Source organism: Caretta caretta, chromosome 9, assembly GCF_965140235.1.
Source record: "Caretta caretta isolate rCarCar2 chromosome 9, rCarCar1.hap1, whole genome shotgun sequence".
Classification (NCBI taxonomy): Eukaryota; Metazoa; Chordata; order Testudines; family Cheloniidae; genus Caretta; species Caretta caretta.
Genome location: NC_134214.1, coordinates 97,270,935 through 97,297,477, shown reverse-complemented (window position 1 = coordinate 97,297,477; position 26,543 = coordinate 97,270,935). Strand labels below are relative to the sequence as shown.

Here is a 26,543-nt window from a genome sequence, read left to right as displayed (position 1 = left end):
TAAAATCTAAGTTTCCATGTCAAAAATGCTATTAAAGGGACACCAGGGTTATGAAATGAAGAACTCCGAAGTCAGGCAATATCAAAGTTAAGGTTCCTTATGCAACCTTAACTCTGCCTATTTGTGCAGACTTTAGTGCAGATTCTCTTGTGTGCCAGAGCACTCCTGAGCCCCTGGGGATGATGGGGGTAGAGCTGACTATCAGAAAGCTGCAACTGGCTCCCTGATTCTCACAGCTGGGTTGGCCCCTGTGATGCTTAGAGAAGCTTTTGGGCTGTTCTAAGTTACCCCACTGATGTAGGGTCCTTAATGGACCCTATTCCAGGATAGGATCAGTGAAATGGAGCTCTTGATGCCTCCTACACCATTGGTGGAGGTAGTCATAGGGGCTGGAGTCAACCTATCCATGCCCAGCAGAGAGTTCTACTATGACAGGTGAATTCTCTCCTGGCAATGTGGTCAGAATCTGGTTCTTTACATCATCTAAGTGCTGCAAAGGGGCTCGACCTAAGGAGACAATCTGGCCTTTTCAGTTCATGCACACATATTGTTTTTCAGCTTTTGATGTCAATGGGACTATTCACTTGCTCGGAGGTTAAGCATATGCTCAAGTGTTTTGCTGGATCGTGGCTTGAATGACACAGGGGTATTCCAGAGAACATGTAATCATATAATCCGTTGTATTTCAGTGCATATGCATAACAGGGCAGAGATAAGGTTGCATGGCAACCTTGGTGTTTCCTGACTTTTGAGTGCTTAATATTGCAACCTTCATGCTCTTTTAATATACTTATTTGTCTGGAACATACATGCGTGTGTACAAATTATATTTATTACCCTGTTTATATATATACACTCAAACATAATGCGCACACACACACACACATATTAGTGTGTTTGTTTTCTCCCTCTCATATTCTCATATCTAGATCTATAGATATTTAGCTGACTCCATTAATTTTTAAGATATAAGTATATTATTAATGTATTATGTAAGTGGGTCTCCAAGTGAACTTTCATTATTATAAGCTATCATATAGTATCCTCTCTGGGTATGACCCCATGCTTCATTCGATCAATCTTCCTTGTGACTGCCATATTTTTACCATTAGAACTACCTACTAAACAAGACAGAGTTCTGACTAGAAAGACCAGCACTAGTGGGTGTGTATGTTTTAACCAACTGCATTCACTCTAGAGTTGGAAATTTTGAAGACACAGCAGATTGCTGAACACAGAGATTCACAGACACATCGTGTTCAAATTGCCTTGGCTATTACACAGATAAAAATAGCTCTTGGTTCAAATTTTCTGCTTGCTTCTTCACAAATGAAGGAGTTAAATACTGAAAGGCAGGTGGATGCTGTAACTACTTTAGAAAAAAGATGAATAGGGTTGATGGCCAAAGCTACAGGGAATCTATTGACGGCCCAGATGCATACGCTGCCCATACTCCACACACAGTTCAAAGTGGGGTGAAGCTGCCTGGGTAATTGGCTATGAAATAACAAACCTCTGGGAGAAAATTGTCCATGTGCTTAATTGCTCATGTTCAGGGTAGCGTGTAGCCACCTGGTTGATTACTGCCCTTACCTATATTTACAACCACCCACGTTTAAATGCACATACAATTGCTAGTACAACCCTGGCACGTTCATTTAGGGATCTTTCAAATTAAAGACAATATAACCACCAAAGATCAGATTTTCTTTCTCATCTCAAAGACAGTAGGGCAAATTCAATCTTGGTGTAAATCCATTGAAGTAAATGGAGTTATGCCTGGGTGACTTTGCCCCCCTGCTTAGTGGTTATGTGAAACGCTTATAACTAGAAAGTAGAACAAACTGCATGGGGAGAGAGAAACTGTTCCCAGTTCTTCCATATGTATTATATCTTCTATAATAGCAACAGTCATCTTAGTGGTAACAATGCCTCCCCACCTCTTAGTGCATCTCCTCATGTTGCTCTGCCTAATACTTAATAGGTTTGATTTTCCACTGCCTGGTGCAGTCCCTTGCACTAGTGCAAAGTGGGGGGTAAAATGGTACCATTCTGAATGGATAGCATTTTACACTCTCTCTGCACTGGTGTAAATGATTTCAGTAGGTATGGGGCAGCAGAGAATCAAACCCAATGCTTATTTTTACTAGGATCTCTTACATGTCACTGCATATAATAGAAAAATAGTATTTTATTGCACAATAACAACATCTTGGGAAGAATGTAATAGAAAAGTAAAATTCTCATGGTATCCCTCACCCTCTCATTTTCAGCCGTTCATGTGATGTGCTCGCTGAGATTGCATTTGTTTTCAGGGTAACAAATTTGCAATTCAAGACCAGACCTTGAATCTTTGCTCCTGTATGTGAAATGATCTCCATTTGTTGATGATGTCCCGCGAAGGCCCCAACACACGTAGGGTCGAAGGGGTTCTAATGAACCTCCTGCATCAGCTGATATTTATAGTGGGCTAGATGCTGCTCTCAGTTGCCCAAATGTAACTTACTTGACTTCATTGGAGCTACTCAGAATTACCTTGGTGTAGTTGGGATGAGAATCTGGCAGGGTGTAAATTTTTACCACCCAGCATGAGGATCTATCCAGTGACTATCAGTTTTAACCTTATAATCCCCAAGATGCTGCAGATAAGTCTAATGTCACTGAAACATTCACAGCGAAATACAGCACAGTTGACTTTACTTCTGCTTGTTATGAATACAAAATTAGGACCCTCTGCACCATTAGTGACTGGAGGGTTTACAGACCCGTTTTCTGTTTAAAACATAAACTTTCAAGCAAAACCAGGGCCACTTCTGAGAAGAATTTGTTCTGCAGTGAAAATATGCAAAAATTCACATACAGGTGAGTTTCCCCGAAAATTCTGTAGGAAGGCAAACTGCCCTGAAACAGAACAGTGACACCTCTACTATCCTGGTCGCTTTGGGAACTAATTTCCCCTCTGTCTGTGTGGATAACTCCCATCTGCATCTGTTGGAACTGTGTGTGCACAGCATGGGGAGCATAGGGGAAGAATGGTCTTGTGGATCAGGCGCTTCCTTGGGACTCAGAAAATCTGGTTTCCTTTCATGGCCCTGCTGCAGATATCTTGTGTGAGCGACTGGCTGTATGGCTCAGTTTCCCCATCTGTAAGATGAAGATGGTAACGCTCCCTTTCCTGGCAGTGGGTTGCGAGGATAAATTCATGAACTTTTGTGAGCTGCTCAGATGCTGCCATGATGAGAAATACAGGAATACCCAGGCAGATCACATGTGGTGGTACAGGTCTCGACAAATTCACTGTCAGTGATGTAGTTTAATGGAATTCAGATCCATGCCGCGGTGCCCAAAGTGCTTAATGTCCAAAACAATAACCAAACGTCTTTTTCTTTGTACTAAGATTATGTGCTAACTTTGAAGAATCACTGCAGCTAGCTGTGAACAATGCAGGAAATGGGAAATCCCTGACTAGTACACAGTATCATGCAAATACTGCTGCGCTGTGCTGTGCTGTTTGCTCTGGCTTGTAAGACATACAGTACAAGACACAGTATCCGGCTCAGGTGGGTCACCAGTGAAATCCATCACAGCAGAGGTGAAATAACTCTGAACCAACCACTGCCAGTTCACTTGGGGATTTAATTTCAGATTCTCCTCCACTAAGGGAAAATCCCTCACTTAAAATACCATTCATATCTTTGGGGTGAACAGTAGATTCACCCCAACACCCAATTTACCTCACTCTCTCCAGTCTGCTGCTCACTCTCTCCAATCTTCCAGCTTAATAGTGACCTGCTATGTGCTCTGGTTCCCGCTCCCAATTCACATTGGGTAACCAACTGCTGCATTCCACCCCAGAAGTAGCTGCACCTCAGCAGTGGCAGAAGTGAATCCTGCATATAAGGCCTGATCCTGAGACACTCACATGAGTTATCAGGTGGACTACTGGGGTGGAAAAGGAGTACTCACATAAGTATTTGCAGGATTGACCCATCATTTGAGAAGTGCTTAGAGATCCTTTGGGATGAATGGCACTAGTATAGAGTTAAGTGATGCTATTTATTATTAGTTCATTACCTGAGCAGGTAAAAATGTGATTGCCCAAGATATGATGACAGCTCATTTTCCAATGTGCAATTCTGTAGTATGTCTCTTTGATGTTAGAATAAAAACTCATTTGAAATCTGAATATCATTAGATATACTTAAGCAAATAAGCTTTTGTGCCTTCTAACTTTTAGAGACTTTGAACGTGGTAGTTTAGTAGGCTATAGCGAAAAATCCTGCATTAGTTAGCATCATTAATCTAGGGATGGTACCAAGCCAGGGCAATGGATCTAAATCAACCCTAAACTTTTGGATTAGGTTCCAACTCTGTGGCATGGACCCACCTCTAAATTAACCTTCTCATAATATGATACTTTAGCTTGAGAAATACTGTCATACAACCTCATGGTCTTCTTATTGTTCCTAAAGCCCCAGCTCCTGGAGTCCATCTATTCTCTGAGAACCTTAGCTGTCATTTTAAAAAAACACACAAACATAGTTTCTAGTCCCACAGTTGCTCAGAATAGCTTGAAAATGTGAACTCAATGGGCTCAAAGACCTAAAAGCAAATAGAAAGAGCCCCCATATTTACTATTTTAAAAATTTCATGAATTTTAAGCCAATCTCTTGATATTTTGAGGCCTGACTTGTGATTTTTGAATGTTTGAGATTGACTGGACAGGAGGGGTAAAACTGAGGACTTTTGTCCCCAGAATATGAGCCTAACTTTTTCAGAGGTCCTGAACACCCTAATTTCCTATTGATCTGTTGGTTACTTAGCACCTCTGGCAAAAAGGGCTTATGCAGAGCAGAGTGTTGGAGATCTGTGGGCAGGGAAGAGGAGGTTGTGCAATGAAGGACTGAAATGTGTCAAAATGAGGTTTACTTTCTTAAAACAACACTTTGCCTTTCATCAATTTGGCAGCCCCATTTTCATTGCTGCTTTGGCTTTTCTTTCCCTCCTTCATGAACGTGTTGCCATTTTCCTGCTTCCAGAGTGAGATGCTAGAGTCAGCCATCTTTGTTGCTGTTGGACACTTTCGTGAATTTGAGTGCAGAAATCAGAACAGAGATGGGACGGCAGCCAGTTGGAGTAGAGAGATTTGCATATTTATATACAGTTATTAATTGTACAGTGTTTATGCTGATCCCTACACTTCCATTGGCTAACAGCCACTATTAGCTGGAAGACAGGGATTCATGTACAGTACAATTACTGAGAAATAATTAGATGGTGTTTATGCAAATCAGGCGATCACAACCAATGAGAACTGTGTGACTGGGGGAAAAAGGGTACAGAAAGTAATGCTACTGCATCCCTGCTCTCTGATTGGTTGAGACAATTCCATTTTATTATGACATTGGTTAACTCTTAGTGCTGATGAAATTGGCCCAGTGTAACCAGTCTGGGTTTATTTCAGGGAGGTCAGCAAGTTTAAGTTGATTGTTCCAACTTTATTGATTGCGTAGCCTTAACACCATAGCTACATGGCAAACTTCAGTTGAAGATTATTATTCATTTTTACTACTTCCCTAGTTTCTTTCTAGGTGAACCTAACCCATTATTATTTTAACTTTTTAAATTTACGTAATTGCAATAAAAAGAATTTTATGCACATTTTGAGAACTGATAAAGAGAACAGAGTGCGTTTGAAGATACAGGAAAGCTACGCTGAAAAGTTATTGCAATAAAAAGAAAGCAAGTCTCAATAGGTATCTTTCAGTTGCAACATGAGAGGAGGATCAGTAAGCCATATTTCTAGGTGATATTGACAAGGCTAAATTCTTGCCTGATTTATGGAAGAAGATTTTTGCAAAATTTGAACTTGAGTTGATAATAGCAGATATTTAAATATATAGGTAAGAAACAAAGTCTTGGGAAAAAGATTAACTATTTCTCACTCTTTAGAAAAATGCATAAATTCATGGGCTGGAATGAGAAATTGTCTCCCTTGATTCTATTTTATTATAATGTAGACCTTCCATGTATATTAAAAATGGAGTTTTTAGAACTTGGCAACAAAGAGGGATCATTTATATTAAAGATTTGTTTAAGGATGACATTTTAAATAATTTGACCAATTTGTAGATTTTAATATTTCTGGAGCTTAGCTTTTCTGTTTCTTTCAAATAAGACATGCTATTCTTTGTGAATTAAAGAAAAGTATAGAAATGCAAATGTCACAGATTGAAAAATTGTTGTACAAAGAGACTGTCTCACTAAATTGATTTCAAGGCTACATGGAACATTGTCAGTATCCTTAGACAAAGGCAAATTGGAAGTTAAAGAGAAAAGTGGGAGAGATTTAGGTAAAGAACTTAATATAGAAGAATGGGAACAGACGGTTAGTTTAATAAAATGGATTTATCTGGAAGTAAGACATCAGGTTGTTCAATTTAATTACATCCTATACATAGAACATATTTATATTCTATTAAATTGCACAAAATATATAAAGAGATTTTACTGTGTTATAATAACAGCGAGATGCTGTACAAGAGGGAACACATTCATGTGCTTAGGAATTATGCTAAGATCAAACACTCTTAGATAAAGATTCTGCAGACTATTTCAGAAGTTGTGCCATGTAAATTGAAATCTCAGTAATCTTTAGCTTGAATTATGAAGAGCTTGTTGACTATACCGATGGAAGAAGGAGGCTTCTTCTGTGGTTTCTTTAAACTATTTCTATTGCACTTTCCAATGTTCAAACAATAGAAGAAAAATAGGTCAAAAGAGGACAGAATAGGAAGGATGGTTTGGTGTAGTGGATAGCACTCAACTGGGACTCTGGAAGTAAGGATTTGGTTCCTGGCTCAGCCACAGACTTCCTTTGTGACCTTAAGCAAGTCACTTAACCTATCCTGTGCCTTAGTGCCATGTGTGTAATATGAAGATACTTCACAGGTATGATGTAAGAAAAAATTCCATTAAAGTTTGTGAGGTGCACAGATCCGATGGGGATGAGAGCCATATAAGTACCTAGGGAGAGAGTGAAGGTGCTGGAATCTGTCTTAACAGAACACTGACTATATAAAAATCAATAAAATTCTCTGATAGTTGCAAAGCTCTTTTTGGAGAAAAGCTGGCCATGTTCTTGGGGGTTTGGGTGGAGAATCCCTGCTGAGTAGTGAGCAAAAGTGATATTTGGTCTATGAGATTTAGAGTAATTTCAGTGGTGGCAGATTTGAGGGGGATAGCTGTGCTGTGCATGTAGAACAGTGGGAATTAGTGATGTGTGAACGTCGTCAGAGCTTCAGTTTGGTTCACATACACATTCAGCAGCTTGGATGCTCAGCCAAAGACTATTCAAACTTCTCAGCCAACCATCCTGCACCAGAGGTAGGCGGGCTGGGGCAGAGCACCTGCAGACTCTAGGAGAGCATGGAAACCATCGCAAATAGAGATGAGCTTTAAACGAAACCCTACATCTGACACTCCCAGCTCCAAATTTAGCGAAGTTTGGAGCCACATCCAAACTTTGTGGCCTGAGCTCTTCTCTCCTGAAAGAAAAGGCATGCCAAAAACTGGAGGGAGTGGTCCTCTGTAATCCCTTGTGGAACCAGCTACCATATAACGTCTCTATTATTATCCTTGAAAATGAGATTAAAAACAACTTAATGCCCTGAATAACACAGGAATATGAGCCATTGGCATGTTCTAAACAAGTGGCCCAATTCCCAGGGAACTTTCTGTCTAATGAGTGTCCACAGCTAATCTGTACAAGTACGTTAGCCAGCGCAGTTTGGAGTGACTCCTGGAGGTGAAACAGTTAAAAATATGGTCTCCTTAGTGGTCAGATTTAGGCTTTGAAGTTAAGGGCTAGATCGTGTCACGGAGCCATTGTGTTGAGTAGATGTGGTAAGGTGGAATCACATTGGGTTGGGGGGAGGGATTTCTTGCCTCTCCTCTCATGACTGGCCAGTTTTGTTGGATGGAGCAGTGGAGTGAGGGTGCAAGGCCATGGCTTCAGCATGTTCAGTGCTATCTGAGCCACTGCGGCATTTGAGGGAATGCAGAGACTTCACTATCCCTAGCACTGTGCTGGGGACAAAAGGTGTATTGCCTATCGGGGGAGGACCCTTAACTACTGTCGCTTCAGAACCAGAGAATGAACTGAGAAACCTTTTTATTAGGGCTGTCGATCAGTCGCAGTTAACTCATGCGATTAACAAAAAAAATTAATCGCAATTAATCGCAGTTTTAATCTCACTGTTAAACAAGAGAATACCAATTAAAATTTAATAAATATTTTGGATGTTTTTCTACATTTTCATACATATTGTATTCTGTGTTGTAATTGAAATCAAAGCGTATATTATTTTTATTACAAATATTTGCACTGTAAAAATGATAAACAAGAGAAATAGTATTTTTCAATTCACCTCATACAAGTACTGTAGTGCAATCTCTTTGTAAGTGTAACTTACAAATGTAGAATTTTTTGTTACATAACTGCACTCAAAAACGAAACAATGTAAAACTTCAGAGCCTACAAGTCCACTCAGTCCTACTTCTTGTTCAGCCAATCGCTAAGTCAAACAAGTTTGTTTACATTTACAGGAGATAATGCTGCCACCTTCTTGTTTACAATGTCACCAGAAAGTGAGAACATGCATTTGCATGGCACTTTTGTAGCCGGCATTGCAAGGTATTTGCGTGCCAGATATGCTAAACATTTGTATGGCCTTCATGCTTCGGCCTCCATTCCAGAGGACATACTTCCATGCTGATGATGCTTGTTAAAAAAATGTGTTAATTAAATTTGTGACTGAACTCCTTGGGGGAGAATTTTATGTCCCCTGTTCTGTTTTACCTGCATTCTGCCATATATTTCATGTTATATCAGTCTCAGATGATGACCCAGCACATGTTGTTCATTTTATGAACACTTTCACTGCAGATCTGACAAAATGCAAAGAAGGTACCAGTGTGAGATTTCTAAAGATATCTACAGCACTCGACCCACGGTTTAAAAATCTGAAGTGCCTTCCAAAATCTGAGAGGGACGAGGTGTGGAGCATGCTTTCAGAAGTCTTAAAAGAGCAACACTCTGATGAGGAAACTACAGAATATGAACCATCAAAAAAGAAAATCAAACTTCTGCTGGTGTCGGTCAGCACTGCTTTGGATTGTTATCGAGCAGAACCCATTATCAGCATGGACGCATGTCCCCTGGAATGGTGGTTAAAGCATGAAGGGACATACAAATCTTTAGCATATCTGGCATGTAAATATCTTGCGATGCTGGCTACAACAGTGCCATGAGAATGCCTGTTCTCACTTTCAGGTGACATTGTAAACCAGAAGCGGGCAGCATTATCTCCTGCAAATGTAAACAAACTTGTTTGTCTGAGCAATTGGCTGACCAAGAAGTAGGACTGAATGGACTTGCAGGCTCTACACTTTTACTGTTTTATTTTTGAATGCAGCTTTTTTGTACATAATTTTACATTTGTAAGTTCAACTTTCATGATAAAGAGATTGCACTACAGTACTTGTATTAAGTGAATTGAAAAATACTATTTCTTCTGTTTTTTTGCAGTGCAAATGCTTGTAATCAAAAATAAATATAAAGTGAGCACTGTACATTTTGTATTCTGTGTTGTAATTGAAATCAATATATTTGAAAATGTAAGAAACATCCAAAATATTTAAATAAATGGTAGTCTATTATTATTTAACAGTGTGATTAATCATGATTAATGTTTTTTAATTGCTTGACAACCCTAGTTTTTATTCTAATGAAATTGTAGGCGCTCCTGACAATGGAGCAAAATCTGCAACGAAACACTGGGCTAGATTCACCCTTGCTAGCACAGTGTGGCCTTGTCGTGGCCCAGGAAGGGTTCGCCATGGGTGACCCATCTCTCCTTGGTGGTTATATTGGCTAGCCTGTCTGCACCAATAGCTAGCTCCACAGGAGCGGATTCAGCAGGGCTGCACGCATTGGCGTGTCCCATCACAACCTGCCATACTTGCCTAGTGACTAGTGCCCTCTATGCTTTGGGCTGCTCTGGCCTTCTGTGTGATCTTTCTGGTGCTGGGTGCCTGCATTCTGGTTTATGCTGGTAAAAACCAGGAGTAAATCTAAGTCTTGTAGTCCCAAGACTTTTCCTGTCCTGATGTTTTTCCATTCACCTAAGAAGGCTGTCCAGTAAAATCAAGGTAGGGTATGAAACAAGGCAAACAGGCAGATTCCCCTGCTTGCTGAGATGCATCATGTTGACCTCTCTATCAGCTGTGATAAATCCAGGAAAGTGAGTAAAGTGTAAGTAGCTCACTGTCCTCATAGAATTGTACAAATGGAAGGGACCTCGAGAGGTCATCTAGTCCAGTCCCCTGTGCTCATGGCAGGACTAAGTATTATGACCATCCTTGACAGGGGTTTGTCCAACCTGCTCTTAAAAATCTCCAATGACAGAGATTCCACAACCTCCGTAGGTAATTTATTCCAGTGCTTAACCACCCTGACAGGAAGTTTTTCCTAATGTCCAAACTAAACCACACTTGCTGCAATTTAAGCCCTTTGCTTCTTGTCCTATCCTCAGAGGTTAATGAGAGCATTTTTTCTCCCTCCTCCTTGTAACAACCCTTTATGTACTTGAAAACTGTTATCATGTCCCCTCTCAGCCTTCTCTTCTCCAGACTAAACAAACCCAATTTTTTCAGTTTTCCTTCACAGGCCATGTTTTCTGGATCTTTAATCATTTTTGTTGCTCTTCTCTGGACTTTCTCCAGTTTGTCCACATCTTTCCTGAAATGTGGCATCCAGAACTGGACACAATACTCCAGCTGAGGCCTAATCAGCGTGGAGTAGAGCAGAAGAATTACTTCTTGTCTGGCTTACAATACTCCTGCTAATACATCCCAGAATGATGTTTGCTTTTTTTGCAACAGTGTTACACTGCTGACTCCTATTTAGTTTGTGATCTACTATGATCCCCAGATCCCTTTGAGCAGAACTCCTTCCTAGGCAGTCATTACCCATTTTGTATGGAAAATGAGCTGTAACCTCTTTTGCACGTTTACTGCACTCTGAGATTGTTGTAAAATGTCCAGGCACCATGGTGCTGACAGACTTTGGTCAGTGGCTGAGAAGTCTGTCTAGCATCACTTGAAATGAATAAAACTAGAAAGGAATGGTGAGCCACAAATAGTTGGCAATCTGGTTCACTAAACAGTGATATGACACCACATCCTCATCTGGGATTCATTCAGATCAGCACTGAATACTTTGATTTGGAGCAATTTATATAACTCTGGATCCCTTTGTTGGAAAAGAGATTTTTGCTGAGTATTTATCACCCGGAACTATATTGTCCCTGACTTGCCTTCCTCTTAAGTGTCAAATGAGGCGGTGTATTCATTCGTTGATTTTGCACCAAGTAAGCAGGTGCTAGACTTTGACAATCATTTAGAATGAAAGGTAAAATTTGTACCCTGTGTGTTGGCAATTTTCTGCCACTCTCCAGCTCGTATGGACTTGCATTCTTCTGTGATCCACTGAAATATCCTTCCTTCCTGAATTAATTAATTAATTAATTAAATGGAAGACTATCAGTTTTAAGCAGGAAACAAAAGAGGAGACTTCAAATGGAGTCTTACTAATGAGTTAATCAGCACATTTAAATGCTAATAAGCACAAGTTAGTGACTGGATCATCTGCCTTCTATTGTCCATTGGGAAACTACATTCAGGAAATTAAACCAAAATTCGTATTTAATTTACTTTTCTTATGAATTAATGTGCATATTTAAATCTATTGTGCAGCATCGCTTTTAGTGCATGCTTTTCCTCCATTGTCTGTCTCCATTAATAATTGCTATGCACTAATAAAAATTAGGGAATGAAGAAAATAATACTAATAATGAATTCTGTCACTGGCATGCAAAGATCCTCATTAAAGCCAGCGATCCACATGTTGTTGTTTAAATAAATGTCTGTAATTCTTGCCTTTGCATCTAGAGTGTCCATTTTTTCCCCCTATGAGCACAGTCAAGTCTTCCCTTGTTGACTCAAATTTCCTTGGTTCTGAGGGAAGGGACTTCGTCTCCGAGGAGAGGAATGTAATGCCACTGAGCTAGAGAAGGAAGCTGAACGAGGAATTCCCATGTGGGTCAGATACCTGATCCAGTAATGGGATTTAGAGGTCCAGGACTATTTGTCTCTCTTTCTTCCCTGTAATGTCAATATAGGGTCAGCTATACCAGATCAGACCAATCTAGTATCCTGGCTCTGACAGTGGCCAGAAGAAAGTGCAAAAATACTCCATAGAGGACAATTATCTAGCCCATACAGGAAGACTTTTCTGAACCCCTGTCAATTGGAGGTGGACTTATGCTCCGGAGCATGAGAGTTCTTGTCCTTTTGATTATTTTCCCTGTCTAACAACCGTGGATGTTTTCATCCATGTCAAGTTGAAGGTTGGTGGTAAACAAATTTCCATATGCAACTCTGAAAAATGTTTTGTTCAATACAAACAGTAAAAGAGGCATGTGAATACAAGAGATAAACAGGGGGAAATATTTCAGGTTTCAGAGTAGCAGCCATGTTAGTCTGTATTTGCAAAAAGAAAAGGAGTACTTGTGGCACCTTAGAGACTAACCAATTTATTTGAGCATAAGCTTTCGTGAGCTACAGCTCACTTCATCTGATGCATATATATATATATTATATACAAGAACACAAAGTAGATAAACTTCATCTAGTACACTAACTTGCTAGGTAAATGGCAGCTGAATAAGAAACATGCAGACATGCTGACTGACTTGTTCCCTGTTTTTGCACTAGAAAACCATTTGGCTTTGCCTGTTAATTTTTGTAGATACCATTAAAAGTAATACCGCAACTAATGTTATATCAGACCCAATTACTCTAGTGCGCTGCTTCTATTTTTTTTTCTTTCATGCTGTGGCATTTCCTTTCCCCTGAAAACACTCTTTCACTCAGTCTAGCAATTAACTGCTTGAACAGTATAATAAGGAAGCAATTAAGAGGTGACAGAGAAAAATTAACACTCCATTTCACATTAAAGGCCAAGTGAGTATCCTTGCCATTGTGAGTTAAATGTGTCTTTGAAAACCTGTAGTTTGGATGTATTTTCCTTTTGAATAAGAAGCCAGCTCCATGTTTTTTTGTCTAGTGTCCCAATCTGAAAATGGATGATAACTAATTGGGTGCTGTCTGCTCCAATGAGCTGTATTAATTGTAGTTTGTTCTCCTGTAAGTGTCAAGGAAAACAAAATCTTTGTAATGTGTAGGCACAATGTATGCCGTCTTAATTTGAATATGCAGGCCATGTACCAGAGCAAATAAAGCAAACTACTGGATGCAATGTTGCCATGGCAGACAGTATTTGCATAATAAATAACAGCTATCATGAGACTTTCTTTATGAAGTTCTCTCCTGTGTTGTCAGCTGTAAGGGTCTCCAATAAAGGAGCCAATATTGAGGAAGTAAGAGTGTGTTTTGCTTGCAAATGCAACACCCGACCACAGTCATTGTTAAGAATACATCGTTCTGGTGTTGCTGGCTAAATGTAGAACTTGCAAGCTACGCATGGAGGCACAACCACATTCACATAGTGTTTCGAGTCAGACTGGATTTCAGATGGTCTGCTTTGGAGAGCGTAAGTGTGAATTGTGTTTGTTAGCTTGGCCTGTGAAGCGCATATCTTCGCAAGACCACCCTCTGCAATATCCAGGCCAATGTGACAAAAGAACAATTGCTTTTTATTTTATAAGGGCCTGTGGGCTCAGTTGAAGTCCGTGGGAGTTTGCTGTTGACTTTAAAAACAGGACCAAGCTGCAAACATATCCTGAAAGAGCTGTAGGCCTTGATCCTGCACCAATGAAGTCAATGAGAATTTTGTCATGGACTTCAGTGGCAGCAGAGTCAGGCCTTTGAAGTCTGTGGATGAGGTTCTGAGTGGTGTGTCTAGCAAACCCAGGCTGGGGAGCTATGGTGGCTTTATGTGATCTTTATGTCCTCCTGCTTCTTGGTTGCGGTGGGAGCTGGAGTGTCCCTTAATGTAAGTTAGGCAGCTTTGACTGCAGGGCTGGCTGTCTCCGCTTGCCTATGGGCAGCAGCCCTGACCTAAATCTCTGCTTTGTGCTGCAGCCCTACCCCACATAGTCCCTACACTGGGCTTTGTAATGGGCTCCTCGGAAGACAACCTGTAGTTGTCTACCTCCTGTGCGGAGGGAATTCTTGCCCCACTTGGATGGATCACAGGGGCTTTTAGGCTGTTCTAACCTCTTTATCTGTATTCGGGGTGAGAATTTCACCTCATGTTACTAACCTGACAAAATAATACGTTCCATCCTAGGACTTTTTTTTTGTTTTAAGTGGTGATTAGATCCTATATTAAACCTCTTTATTGTAGTCTGTCCTGCTCCCAAGAGACAGATATGCACGTCCCTGTGCTCCTCAGTGCTGAGATATGATGGTGAAGGGGACTTGGTAGCCGCCTGCTGTAGATAAAAAGAAAAGGAGTACTTGTGTAGATAATCACTGCCACTTGTGGAGGGTTTTTTCCTGACACCCATGCTGCCGCTGTCAGCGGAGATGCTGAGGCGGGAGACAGAGCATTTCCCTTGCCCCTAGAGGCTACAGTTAAAGCACAGCATGGGGAAGCTGACACTACTACTGCCTGGGGCTGCACCTCTTCTTGCTGATAGCTGGTGGCTCTCAGTGACAGTCCGCTATGGCAACTCCTATATCCCCTGGGATCCCTCCCCCGTTCCTTTGAAGGCCCATGTCAGAACAAACCCCTCAAGCGGAAGTAGTTGAAATTTCTTTGTTTCATCTTCAGCGGAAGGAGTTCCGGTTGCAGAGCTCTGCAGAACTTTCATTACCAAACTACCAGGCTTTGTGAGATACGTCCGGTGGGAGGCTTCCTTACTAACCACAAGTCCATATTTGCTGAAAGGTTGGTGGACACTTGCAGCAAGTGCAGGCCCAGTTCCAGGCAAACATATTGGAGATTGTGGCTTCATATTGAAGCTCATGACTTTGAGGCAATACCAGATGGTTTTGACTGGCTTTTACTTTGAGCTTTTTCACTTTGGAGAGGTCAGGCGCTACAGATCTCAAACCCGGCGCCACCATATAGTTAAGCAAGACCCTTGCCCTCTCTGCTACTGCCCAGCAAGGGCAGATGAGAAAACTACAGCTGATACCCTGCTAAGAGGGGCTGTTGACTCAGCAGGATCCACTGACTAACAGCAGACCCCTGATCGGACATAACGCTTCCTGTTCCTGCCACACCCCTTGTCTGAGCGACTAGTTATTAGGGGTCTGGTCAGCAGCAGGCCTGAGACCAAATTCCTGTTTCCTTGCCTGGTTCCCACTCCTTGTTCCTGTTAACTTGCCTTGTTCCTGGCTCCTGCTTCCTCACCCTGACTCCAGTAACTGACTCCAACTTGACCCTTGGCATGACCGCTGGCTCTAACTCTATTTCAACCCTTGGCATGGCTTCTGACTGGTTTAACCCTTGGTGTGACTCCTGACCATGGCCATGACTCTGCTCTGAGCTCTGACCACTAGGTCAGACTACCCACGTTACAGGCCCTGACAGGAGAGGAAGGGAGAGAAAAGGGCATTGGAGCAGATCTTGTTGAACTTTTCTTCCAAAATGTTGGTGAGATCTTTGTCCCAAGAAGGAAGGATGGGAATTGGAAGGATTTGAGGAGGGAATCAAAAGTAGCAAATAAGCAGCTAGGTTTATAGGCTTGGAAGGGTGGGCAATAGGCTATCTGACAAGGGATATGGCAGAGCTGAAGGAGGAAAGAACAAACTTGTAGCAGAAGAAGTCTGTGTGGTTACGGGACTTTCTCCAGAGTCCTATTGTGGTTCTGGAGCAGAGGATTTTGGGGGTGAGCCAACATGCACTGGTACATGTGTGTTGGCCTGGAATGTGCAATCCATTATGACATTTAATAAATAGGGAGGTGGATTTCATAGTTCCGTAGAGTTTCAGGCCAGAAGGGACTATTAGATCATTTAGGATGCTGGCTTGTGTTTTATAAATCAAAATAAACAACATTAGCTAGGAGATTCCCTCTCCAATATTCTTCAGTTTAACAGCTTATTCCTGCATGATAGTGCTATAGTGATTCTGCAGTGTTTTCCATTCTATTTATTTTTATTACAACAACAATTTTTTTAATCAATACTGATTCTTTACACCAGTTGGACTCGCACTAATAATCTGGAAGACTCATTGCAGATCACCAAGCCTTGCAAATTATTAAGTAGGCAAGCAAACACACTCAAGAAAATTAAGGATATTGTATGTACTGTGTTCAGTACACTTTGGATCAGGGCAAAAATGAAGTCAGTGGAGATGGCTTGCCTTGACTGGTCTAGGGTCAGGCCCTTACTTCAGTAAAGGTTCTCTAGATTTAATTATGGTATTTCATAGTGTTCAAGCTAATGCGTGGTGGTGTGATCTGTAGAAGTAATGAACTCTTCGTCACATGAGACTTTACACCATTACCTCTTCTATTAAAACTTTCCTGAGAAGGTGGGTGAGACTGCTGGGTTTCTTGTGAGAATGGTCAGGTTTGGGGATTAGCGAAGTGAGAATTACATAAATTCCTTGACCCTGCCATACTTTATCCTCCTTCTTGAAATAAAACAATGCTATAAACTTGTACGAGATTGTCCAATCTGTGCTGTCAGTAGCTAAGGAAAAGCAGAAGTTACCGTATCACGTATTTAGGTGGACTTTTGAAATTGGTATAATTTTATTTTTCAGGGGCAACCTGACTGTTTGCTGGTGTGTTAAATAAAACAGTCTCTTGCAATTTATCTTTGGTTGTGTAAATGTTTTATCACCAGCAGCTACAACCTTGTAGGTGAATCTGATGCATTGATGTTAGTGAATGGGCCCCTTGTTTATTTTCTCCAGCTCCTGATACCTCCTTCTAAATAAAAGGAAAAAACTCTCTTCAAATAAGCAACCCAAGATCTAATACAACAGCATGGTATGTGTCAGTTCACACTGTGTCACGTGACATAAATCTACTTAATATAACCCACTTGAGGTGACATTTGTGTTACACCTTATCACAGAATTCAGAAATAACACTTGCTTTCACAAGTAAGTAATTATCCTTGCCAGTTGATGGTGTTTTGCTACTTGCAGGTCAAAATGGAAAACAGGCCTGGTTTAGCGAGTTTGTCTTGAAAAGAAATAGTAGGGAAAGAAAACTGGTGGGAAGGAGATCTGAGACGGCTCTAACTACGTGAAAGAAATTATGTTGGGGGAAAGGATGTTTGTCGCTTGGATGTCATGTGACAGAGGGATTGAACTACAGCAGAGGGAAACCCAGATGAGGTCTGGAAAAGCTGCTGTAACTTTTGGGCTGTGAGCGAGCAGGAGTTTAATTAAGATCAAAGGGGAATTTTAAAGGCAAGAGAGAAAATATTAAACATTGCCAAAAGTACTGATGTGGATTCTCACCCTCCACATAACTCATCCTCAGCAACGGGAGCAAGGATTGAGGTCTGATCTCCCAATCCCACAAATGTGCTGCAGCTTGATCATACTGGCCATTTAAAAACCTGTACTCCAGCCCATGTGTATCCTGATCCTAGTGCATTTATACCTATAGCTTATTCCTTTTTGGAACTAATTCTCATTTGTGTTAAGATCTTCAGGGCTGTAAGCTGGTGTAAATGAGAATCAAGTCCTTTGTCTCTAGTGGGAACAGAACAGTTTCTCCTCCTAAAATGAACTCAGACTGGCCTTAATTCAGTTATGAAAGTGAATGCATCCCCTCCCCTGCCTAGTGCAATGATTACCTGAAAGTCAGAGCTGTATCAGCAGCAACATCTTGTGGATACAGTGAGAAAGCAAAGAAATAGCTGAAACAATTGTGCTGCGGATGTTCTTTGTGTTGGCTCACCCTTACTTAACAGCCTAAGTAAAACAGTGACAATAAGTAAGAGTGACCCATGTAACTATGCCCCTTTGCTATATGTGGTAGCATTTGACTTTTAACTTGCTCTGTAGACAATTGTTTTGTGTCAGGATGGGAAGGGATTGCTCGCAATTAGTTGTCAGGAGAAGCGGTTGTCTGTGTCAATAGGGACTGGCTCACTCTCCACAAGAAGATCCCTCACAACTCTCACTTGCTGCCTCTCTGATTCTTCTGGGTGGTGATTGGATTCTGTTCTCTGTCCTTTTTCACATATGCTGGAGGCTTTTTTCACAATCATGTCATGGTTGCACATTGTACCACCAATTATCAGGGAAGTGCATATAGGGCCATAGGATAGGAAGGGATCTCACTTAATCCAGTCCCCTGCTGTACCAGTTAACCCCATCATATCATCCAATTCATAAACTTATCAAGCTCCAGTTTAAAGCTTGGTTAGGTTGTCCTCCACGCCCATTCCTTCTCATGGGACACTGTTCCAGAACCTCACTCCTCTGATGGGTAGAAACCTTCCTCTCATTTCAGAGTAACAGCTGTGTTAGTCTGTATTCACAAAAAGAAAAGGAGTACTTGTGGCACCTTAGAGACTAACCAATTTATTTGAGCATAAGCTTTCGTGAGCTACAGCTCACGAAAGCTTATGCTCAAATAAAGTGAGCTGTAGCTCACGAAAGCTTATGCTCAAATAAATTGGTTAGTCTCTAAGGTGCCACAAGTGCTTCTTTTCTTTTTGCTTCCTCTCATTGTAGTTTCAGGTTACCTGGTTCTGACTTGCTTTGCACAAAGTGATTGTCTTGTCCCAATTCCCCACCTGAAAGAAGGACGACGAAGTAGAAGGAACACAGGTACCTGCCAATGCTTATAGCTTCATTGCTGCTCTCCCCACATGTGCAACTGTGGGATAAATCTTCAGCCTCTGGCCTCTCAAAATTGAATAGCACTGATTATGAAGTGTGAGTGACCAAGACCACCAGGTGATGCACTGTTACAGCCTCCCCCCTGGGCAGAAAGCTTGAGGGAGGCCAGCAAATGAGTGAATCTACCCAATATGGGGTGACATTTTGTGCCAGGAAGGTGAGAGTTCTCCCCCGTTGTCAGTGATGACATTTCTGTTCGGTGGAGTCACTCCAGATTGGCACAGGTTTCATTGTTTATACGGATAAGGTCCAAAACTCTGCAAAGACAAGAAGAGCGTTATAAGGTGTGATACTTAAGTTTCTCAGCCATCTCCTCGGTGTGCTCTTGTAACCTCATTGATTTCCATGAGGTTGCGGTGCTCAGAGCAGAATTGCACCTAGTCTAATGTGCCTCTGTGGGTGTTTCCCAGCTTTCAAAATGTCGAGACACTGGAAATATTCACTGTAAATTTATTTACGCTATTTTCACAGCTTTTCTTTAATTAAAAAACTTACAAACTAAGCTCACAATGTATATTTCCTGATCTCCCTCCTTGGGCCTAACTGCTACTGCCATAGCAACTGTGCGACCTGCTCCTCCCTCCCATGCCTGTCTGCTCAGCTGATGTCCCTATGCTGGCGGTGCCTCCTTCTCCCCTCTGTGCTGCCTCATTCTTTCCCCCTTCACCCCCACCAGTGTCCATGGTCGTGGGCTGTCCTTGCCATAGCAAGCGGAGGTGAGCATGTCTCCTTTCTCCTCTTCCCCTCCTGTCTGGCAATGGCGAAACTATACAGTGGGATTCTGCTGTGTGACATAAACACTGCTCCTTGCAGCAATGAGGAAATGGGCAAAGATGTCTTTAGAAATGGGCCTGAACCAAATCTTCAGGTCCAAACACCAGAGAAATTCAGAGCTACCAGGACACAGAGCATTCAAGCAGCTTACACCACCCGTGACTTTCTGCCTGCGTTAGGTGCCAGTGGTCTCACACCTAGGTCCACAGGGATGCTGAGTGAGAGCCTTACCCTCTGCACTGCTGCACTGTGGGCTCAGATGAGGGAACTGCAGCTAATGCCCCACCACCAGATGCTCCACCTGCTGACTCAGGAAGGTCAGGTAACTAGAAGCAGGCTGCTGATTGGACACCACTGGATATAAAGCTTCCTGTTCCTGCCCCCACCCTATTCTGAGTAACTAGTTGCTAGTTTTGTTGCTGCCTAGACCTCTCAGACCAAGATCCTGCTTCTTTGCTTGGCTTCTACTCCTTATTCCTGTTACCATGCATTGTCCTCATTCCTGCTTCCTTGCCCTGACCTCTACTGCTGACTCCATCTTTGACTTTTGGTGTGATTTCTCACTCCAACTCTGACTAAACTCTTGGCATGGCTCCAACTCTGACCTTGGCTGTGATCTTTGGTGTGACTTCCAATCGTGACCTGATTCCACCCCTGGCTCTGATCACTAGCCAGACTTCCTTGTTGGTCTCTGCTTTAATTCAGGCCCATGTCCTTGTCTACTGTGGTGCCTTCCATTACTCTCTCTTGCCTCTATCTTGCACATCATAGAAAATCTCTTTCCAGGTCTCTGTTGACACAGCCGGGACCCCTGTGCAGCAGTTCTGCCCTACAGACCCTCTGCCACATCACCTGTAACTAGAACTGGTTGAAGCTTTAAAACAGACTTTTTTGGGGTCATCAAAAAAGGCCTAAAACATAAAATAGGTTGTGAAAAATTGTCCATATTATATCAAATGTTCATGTTTTGTGAAAAATGTCCCGACTTTTAATCAAACAGTTTCAATAATTATTTTTTTTATTAAAAAAACTTTGAAACAAATTTTTTATTTAAAAAAGTTGGTGAATTTTTTTTTAAATGGTCCATTTTGAACCCTGGGAACCGAAACAACAACTTTATTGTTTTGAATATTTTCATTGTTCATCCAGCTCCGCAGTAACTGAAGCGAAGCAACAGTAACAATTCTTTCCTTGAGTGACTAGTGCTAAAGTGAGGAACACATTCAGTATGAAGGAAAATAGTCACTCAGTCTCCTTAGCCCTCAAATCTTTAGGACTGGAGGATTAATTTCTCTAAATATCGTACCAAAAATAATAGTTTCTCCCCCATGCTGTTAAAAGTGTATGAATCAAAAGAAGCTTTTTTGTCTCTATAATGGGATTCAGTCCAAATTCTCAGATCACAAAGAATGAATCCATTATATCATGTTTTTAAGTTTAATATAGAGCTGAAAGTTCTAGAGACAAAACACCCTGATTCTGGGCTGTGTTCCTGCCCTTCCCACCACTCCTGTGCCAGAAAGGGGCCAGAAAGCAGCTGAAATCTCCCCACTCTGGAATTCCCTTTGCACCGGGATTTCCAGTGTGGCACAGAAACTGCATAGCAGCCACATGCTGCCCTCTCCCCTCACAGCCCTTGGTGTGGGAAGGATCAGTGATGTGCCAGGGGACAAAGGGAATGTGCTGGGAATGGGGGTATGGTGTTCATATAGATATAAGTTAGAGCAACCCCTAGGCTGCTCTAGCAGATGCCATTGAGTGGAACTGCTATCAGAGACTGTGTATTGGACTAGATGCATCCTGGAGGGCAATTCCTGTCTTCCTGTGAGCTAATTAATTTAACCTCTTCAAAATCCTTTTAGATGAGATATGGATATGTGCAGTACTATGAGGGTTTTATTCGGCCTTCGTCATAGCCCAACCATTATTCTTGGAGGGTTATGGTCATGTAAAAGCATTGACTCTGTATTATTTTTCTTACTCCCCTGAAGTCTAACTTCGACCACTGGTGGGAAGTTGTAACCAATTAAGTTCCTATTACTTGTTGTAGGGTCCTAAGATTCTGCAGTTTAGTACTGTGATATTTATAGAGCTACCTGTTTTGGTATTGTTCTTCCAGCTCACAGCTGGGAATCTGGCAACAGCTGGTAGGAGCAAATGATAACCAATTAAGTTTCTCCCATCAAAAATTACTGAATTGTCTCTCTTGACATTCTTGTATTTATGAAGCAGCCATTGCTGTGTTTCTTTGCAACTCTAAAAAGAACCACAGCTGGTAAGTAGTAACTAATTCAATTATTAGTTTTAAAATGTGCCATATTGACTAATTTGACTTTCTTCTCTGTGTTAGGTTGTTTCATACTGTTCTTTTCCTCTCTCTGAGAATCGGCACAGGTGGTACATTGTGATGAATGCAAATCACTGCACACAGACCATAATGCATGGAATGGTTTGCCATAATTGGTCGCTCTCGCAGAATGCTTTGGGTGACTGTGTAAAGCAGGGTATCTCCACTGAAGTTATTAGCTGAGGATCTGGTCCTAAGTGAAGCAAATAATTTTATAACCTCCATATCAATGAAACTGTGAGGCTGGACACTGGTTTGTTTATAGGAGGTAACTGGTTTAATATTGTTTGTCTTTTGTGAGTGGGGGATCAAGATGGACTGGTAAGTGGTTAGTGCTTTGTTTCAACATTGTGAAGTGTATTAACGTGTGGTGAATCTAGGCTAGATATTCTCGGTTGATCTATAGACATAGGGTGGTACTGTTGAAAGTGCCCAGGTTTGAAGTTGATACCATGGTAGCCATCAGTAACTTTAAGGACAGTCCATTCCCGCCTCTCCTTGTTTTAGAGAGGCTTGCCTTAAAATAGTCAGTCAGTTAAATAAAACTGGGGCCTGTTACATTATAAGCTTCATGTGCTTGGTTGTTGACCCAGCAACTGACTCACTTCTACGTCTGTCGATAACCTCCAAGTCCCAGCTCCTCTGTCTCAAGGTTGGCTGCTAGTGTGGCAGGGTAATTGGTGTCTCTCACTGGGCTCCAACCCTGGTATGTGGATTGTGTGAGTGGGCTATTCTAATGGCTCTAGGGCCATGCCCTACTCAGCTCTGCTGCTGCCAGCGACCTCAGCTGGGTGACAAGTACTGCTCTGCTACTTGGAGATTGGACACTGCCCTGTCCAAACTCCCTCCAAAGCTCCCATTTGCTGCTCCTGTTCACCCCCCCACAGGAATTCACCTGGCAACTGACTTGTATACTAAACCTCAATGTTCAGCTCCACCCCATCGCTAACAGGGAGAGACTACCCCCTCAGAGACTTCAGACACTGGAGCTGATCTACAACTGAAGAATCGCAGCCACATGTCCTCCAATCCAATCGCAGCCACATGGCTTCTTCACCTGTTTCAGCAGCACCTCAGTGACCTCTCTGTGCTGCTCCTCTGTTACATCACCATCCTGATCATCTACTCCCCGGTTTTAGTGCAAAGACATCCTTACAGCTCCTGAGGATGAAGTGGTTCTGTTCATTCTAGTTCTTATGATGTGCCCATCTCCATGGTATCTGAGACAGAGGCAGTGGAAAGAGGTGTGAAGATGAGGGGCAGTTATTGAGGACAAAGGCGCTTTTCATGGACAAAGGCTGAAAGTGCAGAAGGATGAGGTTGGGTATCAAGGATGTCGGAAGGTTGTGTAGCAGATATGGAATATATGGGTAGGTGAGAGGTAGAGGTACAGGGTGGTTTCTGAGGGTACAAGCATCTTGCCAATAACTTTTCTGTTTTAGAGTCAGGCACCTCTGAACCTTGGAGCTCTAAATTGGATTAGTCAGAGTAAGATTCTTGCACCTCTTCACTGTCAGCTGGTCTAACAAGCAGAGGTACCAAAATACCACAAGATGCAAAGGCTGTTCCCATGGCATTTCCTACCAATCTGGGAAGTAGTAGGAATTCTCATAGGAAAACTGATCTCCTGAGATTTCCAAATAATATTTCCCCAGGCCAGTGAGGTTCACTGAGAAGGTTATGAGGTGATTTAATCAAAGTCTATAAGTGGTCACGGGAAGAGAAGATATCTAATCCTAGAGGACTCTCAAATGTAGCAGACAAAAGTATAACAAGATCCAATGGATGGAAATTGCTGAAGTCAGCAAAATTCAAAATGGAAATGTGATCATTTTTAGGTGAGAGTAATTAATCATTGGAACAGCTTCCTAAGGGATGTGGTAAATTTTCCATCACTTGGAGTCTTTAAATGAAGTTTGGATGGCTTTCTAAACAATATGCTCTGATGCAAGTTGTTGGGCTAGATCCAAGAATCACTGAGTGAAATTCAATGGCCTGACTTATGCAAGAGCTCAGAATAGATGTTCACAATGGTTCATAATTCTCTTCTGGTCTGAGAATCCCTGAATGCAGATGTATGGAATAGCTAAGTGTCGGATAAGCATGCTAACGGTGGAGTGTTTCAGCAAACTGAATCTTTGAAAGGCATGAGGTTTGCAGACCCGCCAACACCATGCAAACTGAGTGATGCTTATGCATCTGCCCTCTTTCACATATCCCAGATGGAGCAATACACATCCTGGGGGGCTGCAGAGACTGAGCAAGGTTTTTCTTGCAGTTAATTCCTCCCTGATTCTCCTGCAGAGCCAAGTATTGCTCCAGGAAGTACTGAACAAGATGAGGGCTCAATCTTGTGGCACTGAAGTCAACGGGAGTAGGATTGATCCCTTGCTCATTTGTTGCTTGCATACCTGCTGCCAAGCACTGCAATAACCTATGGTGACTTGGTCATCACAGAAATCTATGGGAAAGCTAAAATACTGTTGAAGGGCAAGATCAAGACTCCTATGAACAACAGAGGAAAATGAAAGCCAGTACAATACACTGATAGGTGAAAAATATTACCTTTTAAAAAACCCAGTAAATGAAGAGAGTCTCTTTCCCAAAGGATTGGTCCTGCTTTGAGCAGGGGGTTGGACTAGATGATCTCCTGAGGTCCCTTCCAACCCTGATATTCTATGATTCTGTGAAAGAATTCCCCAGAGGAAGAGCCATATTGTGCCGGCTGGATGACAGTGAGTGATGGCTTTTTTCACAAACTGTGGGATGACAGCTGCATCTTCCCTGAAATTCAAAAGAGGGAGAGAGAGAAAATCTCCTCCTTCAATCGCATCTCATCTCCTCTCTGCAGCTGGGCATCCTCCATTCTGAGTCCTAACTCTTGCTCAGCTTCTGCTGAGTTCAGGGAGACTGCACAAATCCTTCTTGCTTTAGTAAATTTGAATTATGGCAGGTGTGGAATCTGCCCAGCAGCTACCAGGTGCCACTTTGCCTTCCGGGAATATAGAAGAGGAGAAAAAAAGGAATGTATCAACATTCTATTTCAGACCCTATAAACAAACCCCATCCTCTTAAGCAATTCTACCTATGTGATCTAGCTCTCTGTCCATCCAACCTGGGGGATTTGCAGGGCAGTACCCAGATGCCAAACACAATAAAATGTAATTCTTGGTGATGCTTAACTGAGGCTCAGCCCAGAACAACTACAGCACACCCAGTGCACTCATTGATAGCCTACCAGTGTCGCATCTTATTGTTACCTTGAGAGTTGCGTTATCTCCCTGACACAAAGGTGCGCTGGAGGGGAAAACATCAGAAGCTTCTTGAGTTTGAACTTACGGCAAAGGACCTGGCCCCTTACTTGTGTGGACCCCAACAGTGTGTGAGGAACACTGGCCCAGTTCCCAGGTATGAAGAATTCCTTCCTCAGGTTCCTGCTCTCCAGCCAGCTGATTGGCTGCATTGGCATTGGTTTCCCTGCTCTGTGACCCTTCTGTTGAGGATTGAAGAATGTGGAAAAGAAGTTAATGGTGGTCTGAAAAATCCACCTGGCTTAGAGGGGACCATGCCACGCAGAGGGGCTCCATCCCTCCCCAGACCTGTGGGACTTCACTCAGGCAGTGCCACTTTGCCTCTTTTTCACCCTCCCTTGTGCACTGACTGTACTCAACCTGAAATGTTTGCTGGTGCAGAGAGAAGAACTTGAGCCTTGGGCTCTGATCTGCCACAACTTGCTCACCTGCATAAGTGTTGTAGGACTGAGGCCTTTCAAAGTAACCCCACTTTGAAAGTTTTAATTAACTCTGCATTTTATATTTCTTTGTTACACTTTCACCCATAGGCAACCAGATGGTGGTTTTTCTTAATATCCTTTGAAATATTGTTTATATTTTTCGATTGTGCAAGGATAAAAATTCTATATAATGGTTTATATAATAAATGAAAACATGTCCCTAGATAGTTCTTGATGGGACAGATTGTAACGGGTCTAAATAATTTGCAGGATTTGAGAGTGTATCAGGTCCCCTATGTAACAGTTAAATAATTTCAAGGCCAGGTGTAGTAAAAAGCTTGTCACTTTTTTCTGCTTGTGGTTTCTTAGAAGAGAAATTCTCATCTCTGCAACCTCCTTCCATTTACTGTTACATAAAAACACAAGAGAGACCAGCAAACTGCCTAGGAGTTCCTTAGATACAAGGAGAGAGAGATCCCGTCCCTGATACTGGTTTTCATTTTGGGCAGTCTGGCATCGGTACTGGCGCGGTACATACAGTTATAGTTGCCGATGGTGTAAGAACTTGTCGGTCTTGAGCAAGAGGAGCTGTATCCCTGTCCCTGAGAAACCTGGTGCAAAGAACATTGCTTTTGCTATGCTTACCCATTGCTCTTTTCCTTATGGAAATTTGTTACATTGAAAATGCGGAGAAAAATCAATCTTTTTTTTTTTTAATGCCTCCTTTGTCTGTCTGTCTGTCTTTCTTTCTGTTTTCTTATTTATTTCATTTTGTCATC

General features: G+C 42.0%; 1 long non-coding RNA gene across 1 annotated transcript in view; it reads left to right on the top strand.

Annotated features, from left to right (window-relative positions):
• The first annotated feature begins 13,585 nt into the window (after positions 1 to 13,585).
• LOC142073248 (uncharacterized) overlaps positions 13,586 to 26,543 on the top strand; it is a 218,264-nt gene continuing 205,306 nt past the window's right edge. Inside the window, exon 1 of the long non-coding RNA XR_012670033.1 lies at positions 13,586 to 13,675. This is a non-coding gene — a long non-coding RNA (uncharacterized LOC142073248). The remainder of the gene's footprint in view (positions 13,676 to 26,543) is intronic.